The sequence below is a fragment of the Urtica dioica genome, chromosome 1 (genome assembly GCF_054948205.1).
Source record: "Urtica dioica subsp. dioica isolate 48M chromosome 1, U.dioica_male_clone48M_v1_H2, whole genome shotgun sequence".
Classification (NCBI taxonomy): Eukaryota; Viridiplantae; Streptophyta; class Magnoliopsida; order Rosales; family Urticaceae; genus Urtica; species Urtica dioica.
This window is the reverse complement of record NC_142756.1, coordinates 25,646,160-25,665,847: the sequence shown is the minus strand read 5'-3', so window position 1 is coordinate 25,665,847 and position 19,688 is coordinate 25,646,160.

The window sequence follows — 19,688 nt, the reverse complement described above, 5'->3', positions numbered from 1 at the left end:
GGCGCAAGTACTGAGTTTCCACTCAACCCGCGCTCTACCAAGAACTCGGGGGGCTAATGTTTTCGGCTCGTCGATGACCGACAGGGGCAAAGAGTTCGATACACATCACGTTTCGAAGAGCCACGTAGAAGTGAGGTGCTGATGGCCAATCCAGACAAACAAGGGCAATACCCTCTCGGCTGGCCAAGTCCCGTCTGGCCAGCCTCCCGGCCGGCAAAAGGCTTGCCTCGGCCTTGCCTCGGCCAACGGCCGGCCCAAGGCTTGCCACGACCATTGGCCGGCCCTAGGCGTGCCTTGGCCTTTGGCAAAGGCCGGCCCAAGGCTTGCCTCGGCCATTGGCCGGCCCAAAGGCTTGCCTTGGCCATTGGCCGGCCCAAGGCTTGCCTCGGCCATTCGCCGGCCCAAAGGCTTGCCTCGGCCAGTGGCCGGCCCAAGGCCTCGGCTATTGGCCGGCTCAAGGCTTGCCTCGGCCATTGGCCGGCCCAAGGCTTGCCTCGGCCATTGGCCGGCCCAAGGCTTGCCTCGGCCATTGGCCGGCCCAAGGCTTGCCTCGGCCATTGGCCGGCCCAAGGCTTGCCTCGGCCATTGGCCGGCCCTAAGGCTTTCCTCGGCCATTGGCCGGCCCAAGGGTAGCCTCGGCCATTGGCCGGCCCAAGGCTTGCCTCATCCATTGGCCGACCCAAGGCTTGCATCGTCTAATAGCCGACCCAAATACATCACTCGGCCAAGGGGTTGCCCAAAACACCCCTTGGTCGCTTATAAATACAAAGGTCCGTCCTCTCCCAAAGGTAATCCAATTTTGAGTCCCGTAACGCTGTCGAACTCATACTTCACTCGTTTCACTCATCTTTGGCCTCTAAACACCTAAACCCTCTATACTCCACCTCAATTCGACTAATGTTGAGCGTTGGAGAGGTAAACATAGGTACCCCTTCTGTTTCCCCTTTGTAGTTCACGTGTTCTTTCTTCTTTTTCAGGTGCTTGGACGAACTCAAGGGGCATTCAGTGCTAAGCGAAGACTAGGGATACCGAGTCCGACACTTCGGCGTAAGTACTGAGTTTCCACTCGACCCACGCTCGACCAAGAACTCGGGGGCCTAATGTTTTCGGCCCGTCGATGACCGACAGGGGCAAAGAGGTCGATACATGCCACGTTTCGAAGAGCCACGTAGAAGCGAGGTGTTGTTGGCCAATCCAAACAAACAAGGGTAATACCCTCTCGGCCGGCCAAGTCCCGTCCGCCTAGCCTCCCGGCCGGCTGCCTCCCGGCCGGTAAAAGGTTTGCCTCGGCCTTGCCTCGGCCAATGGCCGGCCCAAGGCTTGCCACGACCATTGGCCGGCCCTAGGCTTGCCTTGGCCATTGGCCGGCCCAAGGCTTGTCTCCGCCATTGGCCGGCCCAGAGGCTTGCCTTGGCTATTGCCCGGCCCAAGGCTTGCCTCGGCCATTGGCCGGCTCAAGGCTTGCCTCGGCCATTGGCCGGCCCAAGGCTTGCCTCGGCCACTGGCCGGCCCATGGCTTGTCTCGGACATTGGCCGGCCCAAGGTTCGCCTCGGCCATTGGCCGGCCCTAAGGCTTGCCTCCGCCATTGGCCGGCCCTAAGGCTTGCCTCGGCCATTGGCCGGCCCAAGGCTTGCCTCGGCCATTGGCCGGCCCAAGTCTTGCCTCGTCCATTGGCCGACCCAAGGCTTGCCTCGTCTAATAGCCGACCCAAATACATCACTCGGCCAAGGGGTTCCCCAAAACACCCCTTGATCGCTTATAAATACAGAGGTCCGTCCTCTCCCAAAGGTAATCCAATTTTGAGTCTCGTAACGCTGTCGAACTCATACTTCACTCGTTTCACTCATCTTTGGCCTCTAAACACCTAAACCCTCTATACTCCACCTTAATCCCACTAATGTTGAGCGTCGGAGAGGTAAACATAGGTACCCCTTCTGTTTCCCCTTTGTAGTTCACGTGTTCTTTCTTCTTTTTCAGGTGCTTGGACGAACTCAAGGGGCATTCAGTGCTAAGCGAAGACTAGGTATACCGAGTCCGACACTTCGGCGCAAGTAGTGAGTTTCCACTCGACCCACGCTCGACCAAAAACTCGGGGGGCTAATGTTTTCGGCCCGTCGACGACCGACAGGGGCAAAGAGGTCGATACACGTCACGTTTCGAAGATCCACGTAGAAGCGAGGTGTTGTTGGCCAATCCAGACAAACAAGGGCAATACCCTCTCGGCCGGCCAAGTCCCGTCCGGCCAGCCTCTCGGCCGGCTGCCTCCCGGCCGTCAAAAGGCTTGCCTCGGCCAACGGCCGTTCCAAGGCTTGCCACGGCCATTGGCCGTCCCTAGGCTTGCCTTGGCCATTGGCCGGCCCAAGGCTTGCCTCAGCCATTGGCCGGCCCAAAGGCTTCCTTGGCCATTGGCCAGCCCAAAGGCTTGCCTCGGCCATTGGCCGGCCCAAGGCTTGCCTCGGCCATTGGTCGGCCCAAAGCCTCGGCCATTGGCCGGCTCAAGGCTTGCCTCGGCCATTGGCCGGCCCAAGGCTTGACTCGGCCATTGGCCGGCTCAAGGCTTGCCTCGGCCATTGGCCGGCCCAAGGCTTGCCTCGGCCATTGGCCGGCCCAAGGCTTGCTGTTGGAATCGATCTAGGGTTTGAGAAAATAATTAACGCTTCGGTAAGCGGCGGAATTTTAAAAATTTTCTTTTATAAGTAAAACAGTTTTTACTAACCTAGACAAGTGCAAGTACATGTAATTAAAAACTAATATGAGCTAGAAATTTACTAACCTTTCTTGAAGCTTGAACTTTGAAGAAGCTTGTGGAAAGTTTGCAACGCTCGTCTCCCCTCGCAGCACGTCTCTCTTTCTTTCCTCGGCACCTCGAGCAACCACGAAAGTTTCTATCACTAAATCACTCGAAAAGAAGGAATTAGTGAGTGGGCACTTTTAAACACTACGACTTAAGAACGAGTCTCAAAGTCGCAGAGCTAAAGACTAGGTCGAGTGAGGACCTAGGTGCCAAGACAAGAAAAATCGAAAATATAAACTAGAGAGAGAGAGAGGAAGGGGCGGCCAAGTCTAGAGAGAGAAGCTCTCAATCTCTAAAACTTTGGATGAATCAATTGTGAGAAAAAGGGGCTCCTATTTATAGGAGAGGTCTCACCTTCTATAAGGTAGTTTCCTCTTCTATAGAATATCACATATTCATGAGCCAATTACCTCTTTTCCCACTTGAGATGCTCGGCCAAGGATGCCTTCTAGAAGGCTTGGATTTGTTTCCATTTTTGTTCCTTGCCTTGCCTTGTCTCTCTCTTGGCCGATTACCCTAAAGCATCCTCATGCAAATTTGTTTCCTCTTTTTCTTTTGGCAAGTATCTTGATACATTTATGCACAAAATATTCTCTCTTGGTTGGGTATGTTGGGCGCCTATGTCCTTCTAGAATGGGCTTCTAGAAGCTTTTCCATTTGTTCATGACAACATGAAAAAGGCCCAATAAGAATTTTCAATAAAATTCTTATGAAATGAAATTAATTCACAAGGCCCAATGATCAAGTCATGGCCGAGTGAAACATGTCATAAAATGACCTTGTCAAAAATTTATTGACATTCATTTCATCCTTTGTCTCAAAAGACAAAAATACCCTTTCCACAATTTTCTTTCTTGTTTTGACTTAGCTTCCAGTTTAACAATTCCTATCGATGTGATTCGTGACAGTGACCTCATGGACCCAAATGAACAAAGCTTGAGCTAAACACTTGGACTCAAAAGTTCACAAACCTTTTCCAAGTTTAGCTTAATGCCAACTGACTCCACTAAAGAGCTGACACTGAAAATCTCTCGATTCAAATGAATTTATTTTCTACTCAAGAATTCGACCTAATTATGATGAGCGGATCCACTGAATATTATCTATGTTTACCCTTCATGAATGTCATCAGCTAGTCAGGATTTACTAAATTACCATTTTACCCTTCTAGCTGTTATTTCCTCAACTCCTTTGTCGCTTGTGAATAAGTTAGAAACAATGTATTGACGAGGAGCTAACAAGTCACATTGTTTCATCCAAAAGAGTAGGACTCAATTTGGACACTGGCCAGTTCATTTATTCACACTCCAAGGAACAAACCATGAGGTGACATACATTGCATTTCAGCAATCTTGTACATGAATTCCATATCTATGAGAACTTCACAAAGTTACTCATGACAGACTCACAACTTAGTACTTCACCAATAGGCCTTGTTCGGAATCACATAGTGAGTCCGAACTTTGACTTTCTCAAATGAGAATACTAAGGTGTGAAATGGCATGTCTCATTTCAGGATTAAGGTAAGCATGATGCAATTCATACATAGTGACTTCGAGACTTAAGAGGTTAAATGGTTTGTTCTTATATTGTCTCTAGAAGTGCACTGGTCAATTCAGTACCTTCGGAAGATACCTAGAAGAACTATAGAGTCTCCAACTCTCAATGCCTCATAACCAGACATCATAGATTCTTCTAACAATCGTACTGAGGTCAATAGTCCTTTGACCCTAAGATTGCGAATATATCGTTTTAAGCAAACTACGAAGAGTTTGTTCATGCAAATCTACATTTGTCTCTTCGTAAGTTGTTAAGTTTGTTTATGGACTAAAAGACTAAGGTTTTATCATAAAGCTTCAAACAAAGAAAGAATGAATGAACGTTTCAACTTTATTAATGAATAGATAGGCAATTACAAGCAAGAGTCTTCATGAGACTTTATTACATCAAATGTACAAAATAAAGACTACAACTCTTCTTGTGGGCACCATTGACAACACTTGCCTCGGCCATTGGCCGGCCCAAGGCTTGCCTCGGCCATTGGCCGGCCCTAAGGCATGCCTCTGCCATTGGCCGGCCCTAAGGCTTGCCTCGGCCATTGGCCGGCCCAAGGCTTGCCTCGACCATTGGCAGGCCCAAGGCTTGCCTCGGCCATTGGCCGGCCCAAGGCTTGCCTCGTCCATTGGCCGACCAAAGGCTTGCCTCGTCTAATAGCCGACCCAAATACATCACTCAGCCAAGGGGTTGCCCAAAACACCCCTTGGTCGCTTATAAATACAGAGGTCCGTCCTCTCCCAAAGGTAATCCAATTTTGAGTCCCGTAACACTGTCGAACTCATACTTCACTTGTTTCACTCATCTTTGGCCTCTAAACACCTAAACCCTCTATGCTCCACCTCAATCCCACTAATGTTGAGCGTCGGAGAGGTAAACAGAGGTACCCTCTCTGTTTCCCCTTTGTATTTCACGTGTTCTTTCTTCCTTTCCAGGTGCTTGGACGAACTCAAGGGGCATTCACTGCTAAGGAAAGACTCGGGATATCGAGTCCGACACGCTGGAGCCCGAACGCGACCACTTAGTCCGGCCTTGGGTCGAACCGTTCGGGGCTCCTAAATCGTTGTCCGAAAACAAGCGACAACAGGAACTCAGGATTATTCCCACTTGAGTAACCTCATCCATCTGTGCTCCATGGAGTTCAGTTTCGGTGAAGTAGTTAGTCATCTTGATGACATGATCCGTCACCGGAGTTCCTGCAGTCATCCTAGTGCTAGTGCACTTACGGGTGAGCTAAATGCGGGCTTGCTCGCTTTTCATCCCAAAAATTTGTTGCAACGAGTCAAGGATCTCCACAGCGGTCTTCATCCCTTCCATCTTAGTTTGTAACGCATCAGATATGCTTGTGAGCATGTAGGCCACCGCCTTATTATTGGCAGTAGTCCACTTGTCATAGTCCTCCCTCAAGTTCTTGGAGGCACCATGAGCAGGAAGTGGAGGTCTGTCTTCACTGAGGATAAAGCAAATGCTTTCACTCACAAGCACAATGTTGAGATTCGACTTCCACTTACGGAAGTTATCTCCAGTCAGGACGTCTTTCGACAACAGGGCCATAATAGGGTTCGACATGATTACTAACAACATAAAAGTACATTTATTAGCAATATGAAAAGAAACAACCATCATTATAATTTAGAAAATAAAAACTATAATGCAAACATGCACGGGATAAAATACTAATCAAAAGAACCCAGTTTTTATATTCCAAGGTAATTCGAATAATAGCCACAATCCGTTTCACTCTGGTGACGTAACGGAGTGCACCTAGTGAAAATGAGAACCATCTCAGATCAGTGAGCAATCATAGTACATGTACCTTCATAACTATGCTCACTAACTACCAATTTTATATGAATCTTTGGGCACATGAGCAACCACCGGTTGGTTCATGCATGAGTCAACCCAACATTTCAGTGAAAGAAATCTAGCTCATACGCACTAGCGTAACTAGTACACGCAGAGATCAACCCTCCCACCTATCGTCAGAGACACAACCTTGGTATTGGAATCAGAAAAACACTTCCGAATGGAACTGACCACCATGTTTAGAAAACCGCCGGTCCCGAGGGGATCTTTCATCCTCACAGTGTTGTGTCAATGTTGGAGACCTTACGACTCAATATACTTTCGGTATTTTAATTTTTCTAGCATTAACTTTAATCTAGATGATTCACTCTAGTTAACTAAGTCATATTAAAAACTCGAGTGTTTTTAAGCTACCCTTAAAAACAGATGTTTCGATATAGCTTAGTGATTAGGAATTCGTGACATCTAGTCTTGATTATCCTAATAGTATTCAATAACGGAAAAGCTCCCAGTAGAGAAGGTGAGACACTAGGTCTTCTTAAGTACCTCTCAGCTTAGCCTCTTATCGGCTTGGTGACAAAGCTCTCCGATCTGTTCAACTCATTCATTAATTAACTATCCTAATCCAATTAGACAATTTTAATGAATGAAAATCGATGACAACCATTAACATACGATACATGATCTACGTTATAGTATACAAGCATGGCATAGTAATTAAATAAACAAGCAAGAGCATGCAAGAATGGTTTGATTCGGATTGATCGTTTCCTATTTGATTCTATAAAGTAAATCAAGATGAGCCCAATCATATTGGCCCATGGATTCAATTGGGCCCATTCTTATGTCCTTTAGAAAAATAAATCAATATCAAATTATTTTATTTTTCTAATTTTTTATCGAAAAAATTAATTAAGTAAGGGCCCATTCTAATGTCCCATTTAAAATAAATCGATATCATAATCATTTATTTTGTAATGTTTTAAATAAAAATCATTAGGGCTCAGCCCATACAATTAACTAAATAAAACATTTAAAAACTTAATTTTTTTTTCGGTAATTTTGTTTTAACGAGTGGGCCCGTGGGCCCACTAGGGTTTCCGGGCTGAGGCCCGGACGAATCCTCTAATCTTGACCTAGGTCAAGATTAGACTTGAGGCTGCACCGGACCGCCGCCGCCACGAGGGCGCGGCCCGGCACGAAGAGGACGGCCGAGACTTGTCACAAAATTTTGTGACATGTTTTCTTGTGGCGTAGTCGTGGAGGCTTTCTTCGTCCGTCATGCTTCTTCGTTGTGTGTCCGTCTCTCGCCGATCGTCGTGATCAAGAACGTCGCGTACCATCGGATTACAACAATAATAATAATAATTACATAAAGCCTATACCCTTTGAATTTCGGGTTTACAAAAAAATCTAGAAAAGCGAGAATTAAATATTCTACGATCAAACCACGAATCACAGTCCACATATCATATATTGAATTGCATGAAATTCACATCCACATATAATTTCATTCAAACCATATTTAAATTAATTACAAGAACGAGTCGATTAATTAATCATAACATCTAGCTCTGATACCAGTTGTTGGTGAATCAAGCGCGTATCAGACACGAACAATCGCTCTGATACGACTCGTTGGAGATGATTCTCCCATATAACCATATTAATGCGGAAAAATAATTAATTACGCTCATCATAAGCTAATTAAATTATGGTTTTAATTAACAAGATCTAGTTATGCTTAATGAATTTAATTCACGAGAGCATATTTATCAAGCAACGGATTTGAAGAAAAAACGAATACTTACATTGATTTTCGGTTCAGCTACAGAACGCTCCTAAACCAATCGCGTACTCCTAGCGTCGTCTTGATGAAGGACTCGAGGATGACACCTTAGTCTTCCGAAACATAATCTCTGAGACGAATAAGAAAGATGAGTGGACATAGTCTTTATCTCACTAGATCACGAAACTAGGTGTTTCGAGATCTCTCTCTTATTTTACTAAGAATGGAAACGAACTTTCGAGGGGAGGGAGAGGCAGAAGTGCACGGCCAAGGGAGGCTAGAATGCTCGAATTTTTTCACAAATTAATTGCTTATTTTTGCCTTCTCATGAATCCCTATTTATAGTAGTAAAAAGAGATATTCATGGAACCTTCCATAATATTTTATTTCCTTTTATTGTGTTCACACTAGTGGATTAAATCTAGGCCATTGGATCTCAACAAGTGAATCCTACTTTTTCTCTCATCCATCAGATCAATATCTATGGGATATTATCCTCTATTTAAATAGAGAATATTTTATTTAGTGAGAAAATAAATGAGAATATATTATTTCCCTTTAAATATATTCTCCTAAATACTTTCCTTTAAATAAGGATAGAATATATGACAATATCTTATATTATTCTCTCTCCTTTATTTAAACAACTAAAGAGAAAATATTGGTAAATACCAATTTGAAATTTTCGAACTTGATGGCACACGGCCAAGGTGATTTGCGCAATCCCTAGTGCCAAAACACCTAATTCGACTTTTCCATGTGTGCAAGGCCCAATTGCTTAAAACTCAATTAATCATTTATTTACTAAGTCCAACAATAAACAAATAATTAATAATTATTTATTTACTTGATAAAACAATAAATAAACAATTCTACCATAAATATTTATTTAATTCTGCGAATACCCGTTTTTCAGAATTAATGCTGTTAATCACAATTACAGCAAGTGACATTAATAATGATAAACATTATTATACGAAAGTTCTTATCCGCCTTTATCAGAGCCGAATCGGGGACTATGGACCTAGTAATAGAAGCTTAACAAATCCGATGAAAAAGACGAAATGGTCCTTTCTCTTTTTCCATCGATTTGTCTAATCTTGGTCAAATACTCCACTTTGTAAGCCAAGACTGAACTCTCCTTTCATACTAGAATAATATTTACTCATCGTGACGAGTGTCCACTGATATAGTCAGTTCGTGATCAAGATCCTCCAGGTTCAACCCGTGTCAAGAGAAGTCAATTTTTCCATTATACTTCTCTTGATACATATCATCCCTAAGCATTGTTGCTTCCCCAGCGAAAGATTCTTTCGAACGTTACTTACTTCGAACGTGCTAGCAATCTATCGGTTCTGGAATCAACCCTTAGGTGAGTGAACATTAACCTTCTTTCAGGAAGGCTGGATTCCGTATCTGTAAATCACTTCCCACTCGAATCATGCTCTGAGAGACTCCCAAGACATAAGCTGTGATTAGCATGTTGGAATTGATCTAGGGTTTAAGAAAAAGTTTAACGCTTCAGTAAGCGGCGGAATTTAAAAATTTTCTTTTGACAAGTAAAACGATTTTACTAACCTAGACAAAGAGCAAGTACACGTAAATAAAAACTATTATGAGCATTAAAAATTTACTAACCTTTTTAGAAGCTTGAACGTTGATGAGCCTTCGGAAGGTTGAAAACGTTCGTCTCCCCTCGCAGCACGTCTCTCTTCTTTCCTCGGCAACACGAGCAACATGATGGTTTCTGTTGTCGGTCCGTCTCGGACCGACGAGAACTAAGGCATCGCTTAGATCCACGCGACCGGTGCGAGGCCCGCACAGCGGCTCCCGGCCGGCCAGGTGCCGTCCGGCCAGCTCCCGGCCGGCGGCCGCCCGGCGTATGACCGGCCCAAGGCCGGCGCTGGCCAAGGCCGGCTCTCCAAGGCCGGCCCTCCTCGGCCGGCGCTCCAGGGCCGGCCCTCCTCGGCCGGCGCTCCAGGGCCGGCCCTCCTCGGCCGGCGCTCCAAGGCCGGCCCTCCTCGGCCGGCGCTCCAAGGCCGGCCCTCCTCCTCGGCCGGCGCTCCAGGGCCGGCCCTCCTCGGCCGGCGCTCCACGGCCGGCCCTCCTCGGCCGGCGCTCCAAGGCCGGCCCTCCTCGGCCGGCGCTCCAAGGCCGGCCCTACTCGGCCGGCGCTCCAAGGCCGGCCCTCCTCCATGGCCGGCCGGCACTCCAAGGCCGGCCCTCCTCCATGGCCGGCCCTCCTCCAAGGCCGGCCCAACCTTGCTCACTCGGCCAAGGGGTCTTCAAACCACCCCTTGGCTGCCTATAAATACAAGGGTCCTTCCCTTGACCCAGGTAACCCATTCTTGAGTACTGAAACGCTGCCGAACTCGTACCTCGCTCGTTTCTCTCAAGCTTTTTCCTCTACACACCCCTAAAACCTCTATACTCCACCTCAATCCCACTAATGTTGAGCGTCGGAGAGGTAAACAGGGGCACCCCCCCTGTTTCCCCTTTGTAGTTCACAAGTTTTCTACTCCTTTTCAGGTACTTTGGCGAACTCAAGGGACATCCACAGCTAAGGGACGACTCGGGATACCGAGTCCGACACGCTCGAGTCAAGACGAGACCACTTGGTCCGGCCTTGGGTCTAACCGTCTTTGGCTCCTAAATAGTTGTCCGAAAAACAGCGACAATATTTTGGCGCTAGAAGGAGGGGATCTCTCGACCTTGGCAACACATCCCGTCTACCAGTCTTCTTCTCACTTCTACGACTCTTGAGAGATGAGTCGTAGCCCCGCCACCTCCGTGGGCGCCCGAGCGACTAGCTCGAGGCGCGACCTCCAAAGCTCCGCGCACCGTCTCGAAGGGCAACCTCATGATAATGAGAGCCAGCCCCGAGACCCGGCGAATGACCCCGAGGCCGCAGTCCGAGAGGACACGGCTCGAAGGCTCGCCGAACTCCTAGACCGCCCCGGCGTCACCGGCGCGCTCATCGCCGACCTCCTCGACTCCAACAACAGCGGCGACATCAACCACGAGACCAACCTCGACCTCGCTATTCACGAAAGTGGACACGCGCGCACGCCTCCAAGGGGACACCCTCGGGCGGCCGCGTCAAAACGTCAACTTTCTGGTGAGCACGCACACACGCCCTCGAGGGGACACCCTCGGGCGACCACATCAAGGCATCAAAGCTCGCACAATGCCCGAGGACGCTCGACCTCGAGGTCCCGAAAGGGACGCTCCAAGCTCACCATCCGCATCCAAAACCCTTGTGAAGGTGACGACGTCGATGGTCTCGGCCTCCGCCAAAGGCGTCGCCTGAGTGATGCGCCCTTAACAAGGGTGATAGGGACGGCCTCCGGAGACTTGAGAGACCGCCTCAACTCTCAAAGAAAGGATCCCGAGTTCGACTTGAGAGAAAAGCTCAACGCCCGACGCGAGACCGCGATCATCTTGGGGCAGCAACCACCCAACATTGATCGAGCACTCGATCAAGAGCGCGCAGCCACGCTTGTGATACCGGCCGTTGGTCCCGAGTCACGAAGGAAAAGGCGCCGGAAAGGTCAAGTCCCTAACGACCACCCTTCTCCAGCCCCGAAGCAATCCTTCGTCCCGCTCAACACAACGCCCGACCGGATCCTGCGCTTACGCCGCGATGAGCTGGGAAGCCCCGCTCCACTCACAAAGGACCCCGCGAAGCGAGATCGAAGTCGGTTCTGCGAATACCACAAAGATCACGGGCACGCGACGGTCGAATGCAAGCAGCTCAAGAAGCGAATTGATTCCCTAATTCGAGTTGGGAATCTCAGGGAATTCGTCGCGTCTACTAGCAAGCCATGATGGTCGCGACTTCGACATTCACGACCGAACTCGATCGGCTTCGCGGTCACTTTCATTTCAAAAGTGTAATTTCCTTTTTTCAAAGAAGGCCAAGTGCCATGACAAGCTGTAATGACCCCCTTATTGCAATAAAGAGTTATTTCACACATGAAAAACTGCTATTGTATACCTCTAACGCGAGAGTTTCTCAACCTTTGTCTCACAAACGCAAGAAACTCGGGGGGCTAACAGGGACCAACGCTCAATCAAAACGCTCAATCAAAAAACAATCCAACAACAACTCAAAAAATAAAAATAAGAGAAACTCTTCACATGTCTCCTCGAGATGAATTCATTCCTCGAGTCGAGTTCGAGTCCACGAGTCGACCAATACTCCTCGTGCCGACTCTTCGCATGTCTCCTCGAGATGAATTCATTCCTCGAGTCGAGTTCGAGTCCACGAGTCGACCAATACTCCTCGTGCCGACTCTTCGCATGTCTCCTCGAGATGAATTCATCCCTCGAGTCGAGCTCCGAGTCCGCGAGTCGACCGACACTCCTCGCGCCGACTCTTCACAAAACTCCTCGTGCAAGCTCTACGTGAGTCCTCGAGTCGAGTTCGAATCCACGAGTCGACCAATACTCCTCGTGCTAACTCTTCACATGTCTCCTCAAGATGAATTCATTCCTCGAGTCGAGTTCGAGTCCACGAGTCGACCAATACTCCTCGTGCCGACCCTTCGCATGTCTCCTCGAGATGAATTCATCCCTCGAGTCGAGCTCCGAGTCCGCGAGTCGACCGACACTCCTCGCGCCGACTCTTCACAAAACTCCTCGTGCAAGCTCTACGTGAGTCCTCGAGTCGAGTTCGAGTCCACGAGTCGACCAATACTCCTCGTGCTAACTCTTCACATGTCTCCTCGAGATGAATTCATTCCTCGAGTCGAGTTCGAGTCCACGAGTCGACCAATACTCCTCGTGCCGACCCTTCGCATGTCTCCTCGAGATGAATTCATCCCTCGAGTCGAGCTCCGAGTCCGCGAGTCGACCGACACTCCTCGCGCCGACTCTTCACAAAACTCCTCGTGCAAGCTCTACGTGAGTCCTCGAGTCGAGTTCGAGTCCACGAGTCGACCAATACTCCTCGTGCTAACTCTTAACATGTCTCCTCGAGATGAATTCATTCCTCGAGTCAAGCTGCGAGTCCGCGAGTCGACCGATACTCCTCGCGCCGACTTTTCACGAAACTCCTCGTACAGGCTCTACAAGAGCCCTCGATTTGAGTCCCAAGTCCACAAGTCAACTAACTATTCCTCGTGCAGGCTCTACATGAGCCCTCGAGTTGAGTCTTGAGATCGCGCTCGCCGCCCAGCTCGTCGGCCGAAAGGCAACGAGTTACAAATGGGTTCAAGGCTTGCGTCCGCCAGGGCGTATCTGGTCAAGCCAGCGCCCACGGGAAACCTCGCCACACAAATGTGGCATCGCGCTCACCGCCCAGCTCGTCGGCCGAAAGGCAACGAGTTACAAATGGGTTCAAGGCTTGCGTCCGCCAGGGCGTATCTGGTCAAGCCAGCGCCCACGGGAAACCTCGCCACACAAATGTGGCATCGCGCTCGCCGCCCAGCTCATCGGCCGAAAGGCAACGAGTTACAAATGGGTTCAAGGCTTGCGTCCGCCAGGGCGTATCTGGTCAAGCCAGCGCCCATGGGAAACCTCGCCACACAAATGTGGCATCGCGCTCGCCGCCCAGCTCGTCGGCCGAAAGGCAACGAGTTACAAATGGGTTCAAGGCTTGCGTCCGCCAGGGCGTATCTGGTCAAGCCAGCGCCCACGAGAAACCTCGCCACACAAATGTGGCATCGCGCTCGCCGCCCAGCTCGTCGGCCGAAAGGCAACGAGTTACAAATGGGTTCAAGGCTTGCGTCAACCAGGGCGTATCTGGTCAAGCCAGCGCCCACGGGAAACCTCGCCACACAAATGTGGCATCGCGCTCGCCGCCCAGCTCGTCGGCCGACAGGCAACGAGTTACAAATGGGTTCAAGGTCTGCGTCCAAACAAAGACGCGCAAATCGATTATGCCTTCGTTGGCAAATCGAGAAAAGTAAGACGCGCACAAAACAACAAAGACGCGCAAATCAATTATGCCTTCGTTGGCAAATCGAGAAAAGTAAGACGCGCACAAAACAAAAAAGACGCGCAAATCGATTATGCCTTCGTTGGCAAATCGAGAAAAGTAAGACGCGCACAAAACAAAAAAGACGCGTAAATCGATTATGCCTTCGTTGGCAAATCGAGAAAAGTAAGACGCGCACAAAACAAAAAAGACGCGCAAATCGATTATGCCTTCGTTGGCAAATCGAGAAAAGTAAGACGCGCACAAAACAACAAAGACGCGCAAATCGATTATGCGTTCGTTGGCAAATCGAGAAAAGTAAGACGCGCACAAAACAAAAAAGACGCGCAAATCAATTATGCCTTCGTTGGCAAATCGAGAACATAAGACGCGCACAACACGACAAAGACGTGCAAATCGATTATGCCTTCGTTGGCAAATCGAGAAAAGTAAGACGCGCACAAAACAACAAAGACGTGCAAATCGGTTATGCCTTCGTTGGCAAGTCGAGAAAATAAGACGCGCACGACACAATAAAGTCGTGCTAATCGATCACGCCCTCATTGGCAGATCGAGAAGATAGGCCACGCACGATCAACCCGAAACAAAGGCCGTCCATTGAGACGCACAAAGGCCGTCCCTTGAGACGCACAAAGGCCGTCCCTCGCGACGCACAAAGGCCGTCCCTCGCGACGCGCGAAGGCCATTCCTCATGACACGAACCCGAGAGCGTTCATCCCGCATCCGTATAAAGGCGTAGATTTTGAGTTTCCACTCGATCTACGCTCGACCGGAAACTCGGGGGGCTAATGTTGTCGGTCCGTCTCGGACCGACGAGAACTAAGGCATCGCTTAGATCCACGCGACCGGTGCGAGGCCCGCACAGCGGCTCCCGGCCGGCCAGGTGCCGTCCGGCCAGCTCCCGGCCGGCGGCCGCCCGGCGTATGACCGGCCCAAGGCCGGCGCTGGCCAAGGCCGGCCCTCCAAGGCCGGCCCTCCTCGGCCGGCGCTCCAAGGCCGGCCCTCCTCGGCCGGCGCTCCAAGGCCGGCCCTCCTCGGCCGGCGCTCCAGGGCCGGCCCTCCTCGGCCGGCGCTCCAGGGCCGGCCCTCCTCGGCCGCCGCTCCAAGGCCGGCCCTCCTCGGCCGGCGCTCCAAGGCCGGCCCTCCTCGGCCGGCGCTCCAAGGCCGGCCCTCCTCCTCGGCCGGCGCTCCAGGGCCGGCCCTCCTCGGCCGGCGCTCCAGGGCCGGCCCTCCTCGGCCGGCGCTCCAAGGCCGGCCCTCCTCGGCCGGCGCTACAAGGCCGGCCCTCCTCGGCCGGCGCTCCAAGGCCGGCCCTCCTCCATGGCCGGCCGGCGCTCCAAGGCCGGCACTCCAAGGCCGGCCTTCCTCCATGGCCGGCGCTCCAAGGCCGGCCCTCCTCCATGGCCGGCCAGCACTCCAAGGCCGGCACTCCAAGGCCGGCCTTCCTCCATGGCCGGCGCTCCAAGGCCGGCCCTCCTCCATGGCCGGCCGGCACTCCAAGGCCGGCCCTCCTCCATGGCCGGCCCTCCTCCAAGGCCGGCCCAACCTTGCTCACTCGGCCAAGGGGTCTTCAAACCACCCCTTGGCTGCCTATAAATACAAGGGTCCTTCCCTTGACCCAGGTAACCCATTCTTGAGTACTGAAACGCTGCCGAACTCGTACCTCGCTCGTTTCTCTCAAGCTTTGGCCTCTACACACCCCTAAAACCTCTATACTCCACCTCAATCCCACTAATGTTGAGCGTCGGAGAGGTAAACAGGGGCACCCCCCCTGTTTCCCCTTTGTAGTTTACAAGTTTTCTACTCCTTTTCAGGTACTTTGGCGAACTCAAGGGACATCCACAGCTAAGGGAGGACTCGGGATACCGAGTCCGACACGCTCGAGTCAAGACGAGACCACTTGGTCCGGCCTTGGGTCTAACCGTCTTTGGCTCCTAAATAGTTGTCCGAAAAACAGCGACAACAGTTTCTATCACAAGAATCACTCGAGAAAGAAAGGAATTAGTGTGTGGGCACTTTTTAAACACGACGACTCGACAACAAGTCTCAAAGTCGAAGAGCTAAAAACGCTAGGTCAAATGTGGACCTAGGTGCCAAAACAAAAACCGAAAATAACTAGAGAGAGAGAGAGAGAGGATCGGCCACAAGGTCTAGAGAGAGAAGCTCTCAATCTCTAACTTATGTGGAATGAGAAGAATAAGGGCTCTATTTATAGGAGAGGTTTTACCTTCAATAAGGTAGTTTCTTCTTCTTTGGAATATCACATATTCATGAGTAAAAATCCCTTATTTCCCATTCTCTATTTGGACGTGTGGCAGCCTTCTAGAAACAAGATTGTTTCCTATTTTGCTTGCCTTGACCTTGCCTTGGCCGCCCATCACAATTTCCTTCTAGAGGAAATTTGTTTCCTCTTTTTCTTTTGGCAAGTAACTACATACATTAATGCACAAAATAAACTCTCTTTCACACTAGGGGCTACACGAAATTTAGTCTCCCATTTCCTTGGGTTGGACGGCTTGAAGGCTTCTAGAAAGCCTTTCTAGATTTTTCTTTACTTGTTCATGACAACATAAGAAAAGCCCATTATGAATTTTCAAGTAAAATTCTATGAAATGAAATTAATTCACAAGGCCCAATGAACACATCATGGCCGAGTGGTTTATGTCATCATGTGACCATGTCAAAAAATTTATTGACATTCATTTCATGCCATGTCCAAAAAGACAAAATTACCCTTTTGACAATTTTTGTAAAACTTGTCTCGTTTTGTTTTGACTTAGCTTCTAGTTTAACAATTCCTACTCGATGTGATTTGTGACAGTGACCTCATGGATCCAAATGAACAAAGCTTGAGCTAAACACTTGGACTCAAAAGTTCACAAACCTTTTCCAAGTTTAACTTAATGCCATCTGACTCCACTAAAGAGTTGACACTGAAAATCTCTCGGTTCAAATGAATTTATTTTCTACTCAAGAATTCAACCAAATTATGATGAGCGGATCCACTGAATATTATCTATGTTTACCCTTCATGAATATCATCAGCTAGTCGGGATTTACAAAATTTCCATTTTACCCTTCTAGATGTTATTTCCTCAACTCCTTTGTCGCTTGTGAATAAGTTAGAAACAATGTATTGACGAGGAGCTAACAAGTCACATTGTTTCATCCAAAAGAGTCAAGACTCAATTTGGACACTGGCCAGTTCATTTATTCACACTCTAAGGAACAAAGCATGAGGTGATATACATTGCATTTCAGCAATCTTATACAAGAATTCCATATCTATGAGAACTTCACAAAGTTACTCATGACATTCTCACAACTTAGTACTTCACCAATAGGCCCTGTTCGGAATCACATAGTGAGTCCGAACTCTTACTTTCTCAAATGAGAATACGTAAGCTGTGAAATGGCATGTCTCATTTCAGGATTAAGGTAAGTACGATGCAATTCATACGTAGTGACTTCGAGACATAAGAGGTTAAATGGTTTGTTCTTATTTTGTCTCTAGAAGTCCACTGGTCAATTCAGTACCTTAGGAAGATACCTAGAAGAACTATAGAGTCTCCAACTCTCAATGCCCCATAACAAGACATCATAGATTCTCCTAACAATCATACTGAGGTCAATAGTCCTTTGACCCTTAGATTGCGAATATATCGTTTTAAGCAAACTACGAAGAGTTTGTTCATGCAAATCTATATTTGTCTCTTCGTAAGTTGTTTAGTTTGTTTAAGGACTAAAGACTAATGTTTTATCATAAAGTTTCAAACAGACAAGGAGGAATGAATGAACGTTTCAACTTTTTATTAATGAATAAGCAATTACAAGCAACAGTCTTCATGAGACTTTATTACATCAAATGCACAATATAAAGACTACAACTCTTCTTGTGGGCACCATTGACAACATAGCATGGATAGCCTTTTAGCGAATGAGTCAAAGAGCTCAGTAACATGACCCAGTGTCCATGATCACTTCAGGATTAAGATCAAGTCTCACTGTGACCATCATAGCGGCCTCGGTTAGTGTGTTGTAACGGTCCTTAAACGACACATCTACAACCAAGTCCTATCCAAGTCGTACACTTAGCACAAGTGTAGAATGCTCCCACATAGTGATCAGCCTTCACCTATGTGTTCCACATATATGACTTTAGATATAGCTTTCCAGGCGTATATTAGTCATCGACCTCGTTTTAGCTCACCGCCCGAACTTAGGTGCCCAGCACGTGACTCAGTTTAGTACGGAGGCTATGGAAGATAGTTGTTATTGATTCTAATTGTTTAGAAATCAACCCACTAATCATATAATGCTAATAAAGTAATCTTATTATCGAATTTAGTAATCATTTGTTTATTATCTTCAAGTGGGCAATATTCCCAACAGCACGATTCATGTTGCAAATGGGTGAGCATACGTAAATGGGAGCGTAGTTCACTCTTTACCTTTGGAAGAAGGAAATGTACGTGTGACCGTTTTGGGGATTTTGATTAAAAAAGAAAAATTGCCAATTCCCGACGAGGCTAGAAAAGGCAAAGAAGAGTTGAGACTATTGTTTTATAAATCCGGGCTTAAGTTCGTACATCGCAAACAACGACGAGGACGCTTATTTGTCAAAACGAGTCAAGGACGTTGGAAACATGGTACGAAAATGAAAATTTGGTGAACTAGCTTTGATGTCGTACAATAAAGGTGCGCATTGGATGCTCGTTGTCCTCGACCCTTGGAGAGATAGTGCTATGTTCTTCGACCCGTTAAGAAATAAAATTCCAATCGATTTAACTCGATTGATAAAAAAGGTAATATTTTGATTTTTTAAACTATTTTTATTATAAATCATTCTATAGGTTTTTTCTCTTATGATTTCCGTGTTATAGGGTTTTTTGTTGATTTCTAGCTCGAGCACCAAAACGCCCATAATAACAGACAATCAACGTACATCAAGGCTTGGAACGCTCCGAGACAAACCGGAAACACGGAATGCGGGTATTTTGTGATTTCTTATATGCGCGATATAGTCGTAGGAGGTGTAGGAAAATTAGAAAGTAAGAAATACTATACAAAGGAGGATTTAGAAAGAGTTAGGGAAGAATGGGTAACTTATGTACAAACATTTATTAAATGTGATGATTAGTTAGTTTTTTTATTAAATTTTGGATGGGTTTTAGATGTAAATATTTGCTTTTGAATGTTTTGAAGATGTAGATATTATTTTTTGGATTTAAGGTTATTTTCAGGTGCCAGTTTTTTACAACGGGTTTTAGTATCGTGTAAAAACTTATTTCAGCAAAAAAAGATGCCTCTCGCCGCGGCGACTTAGACATCTCGCCGCGGCCTATAACGCTTGCCCCGGCGAAAAATAAGAGTCGCCGCGGCAAAAAAGATACCGAGAGCACATTATTCATAAATCTATATCTCGCCGCGGCGAAACGAAAACATCGCCGCAACGGGTTTTTAAAAATATATTCAGAACCCTCCTACAACGGATCTATATCTGTTGTAGAATGTTTTCACCGCGGTGCAAAACATACATCGCCGGGGCTAAAAACTCGCCGCAGCGACGTATAATTTTAGCCGCGGCGACAACATTCTACAACGGATATAGATCCGTTGTGGAATGTTGTCGCCGCGGCGCAGAACATACGTCGCAGCGGCAAACATCGCGCCGCGGCGAGGTATAATTTTCGTTGCGGCGACATGATTCTACAACGGATAGAAATATCCATTGTAGAATATCACGCGGCGGTGAGAATTATACGTCGCCGCGGCGAGTTGTTTAAAAGTATTTGAAAATTAC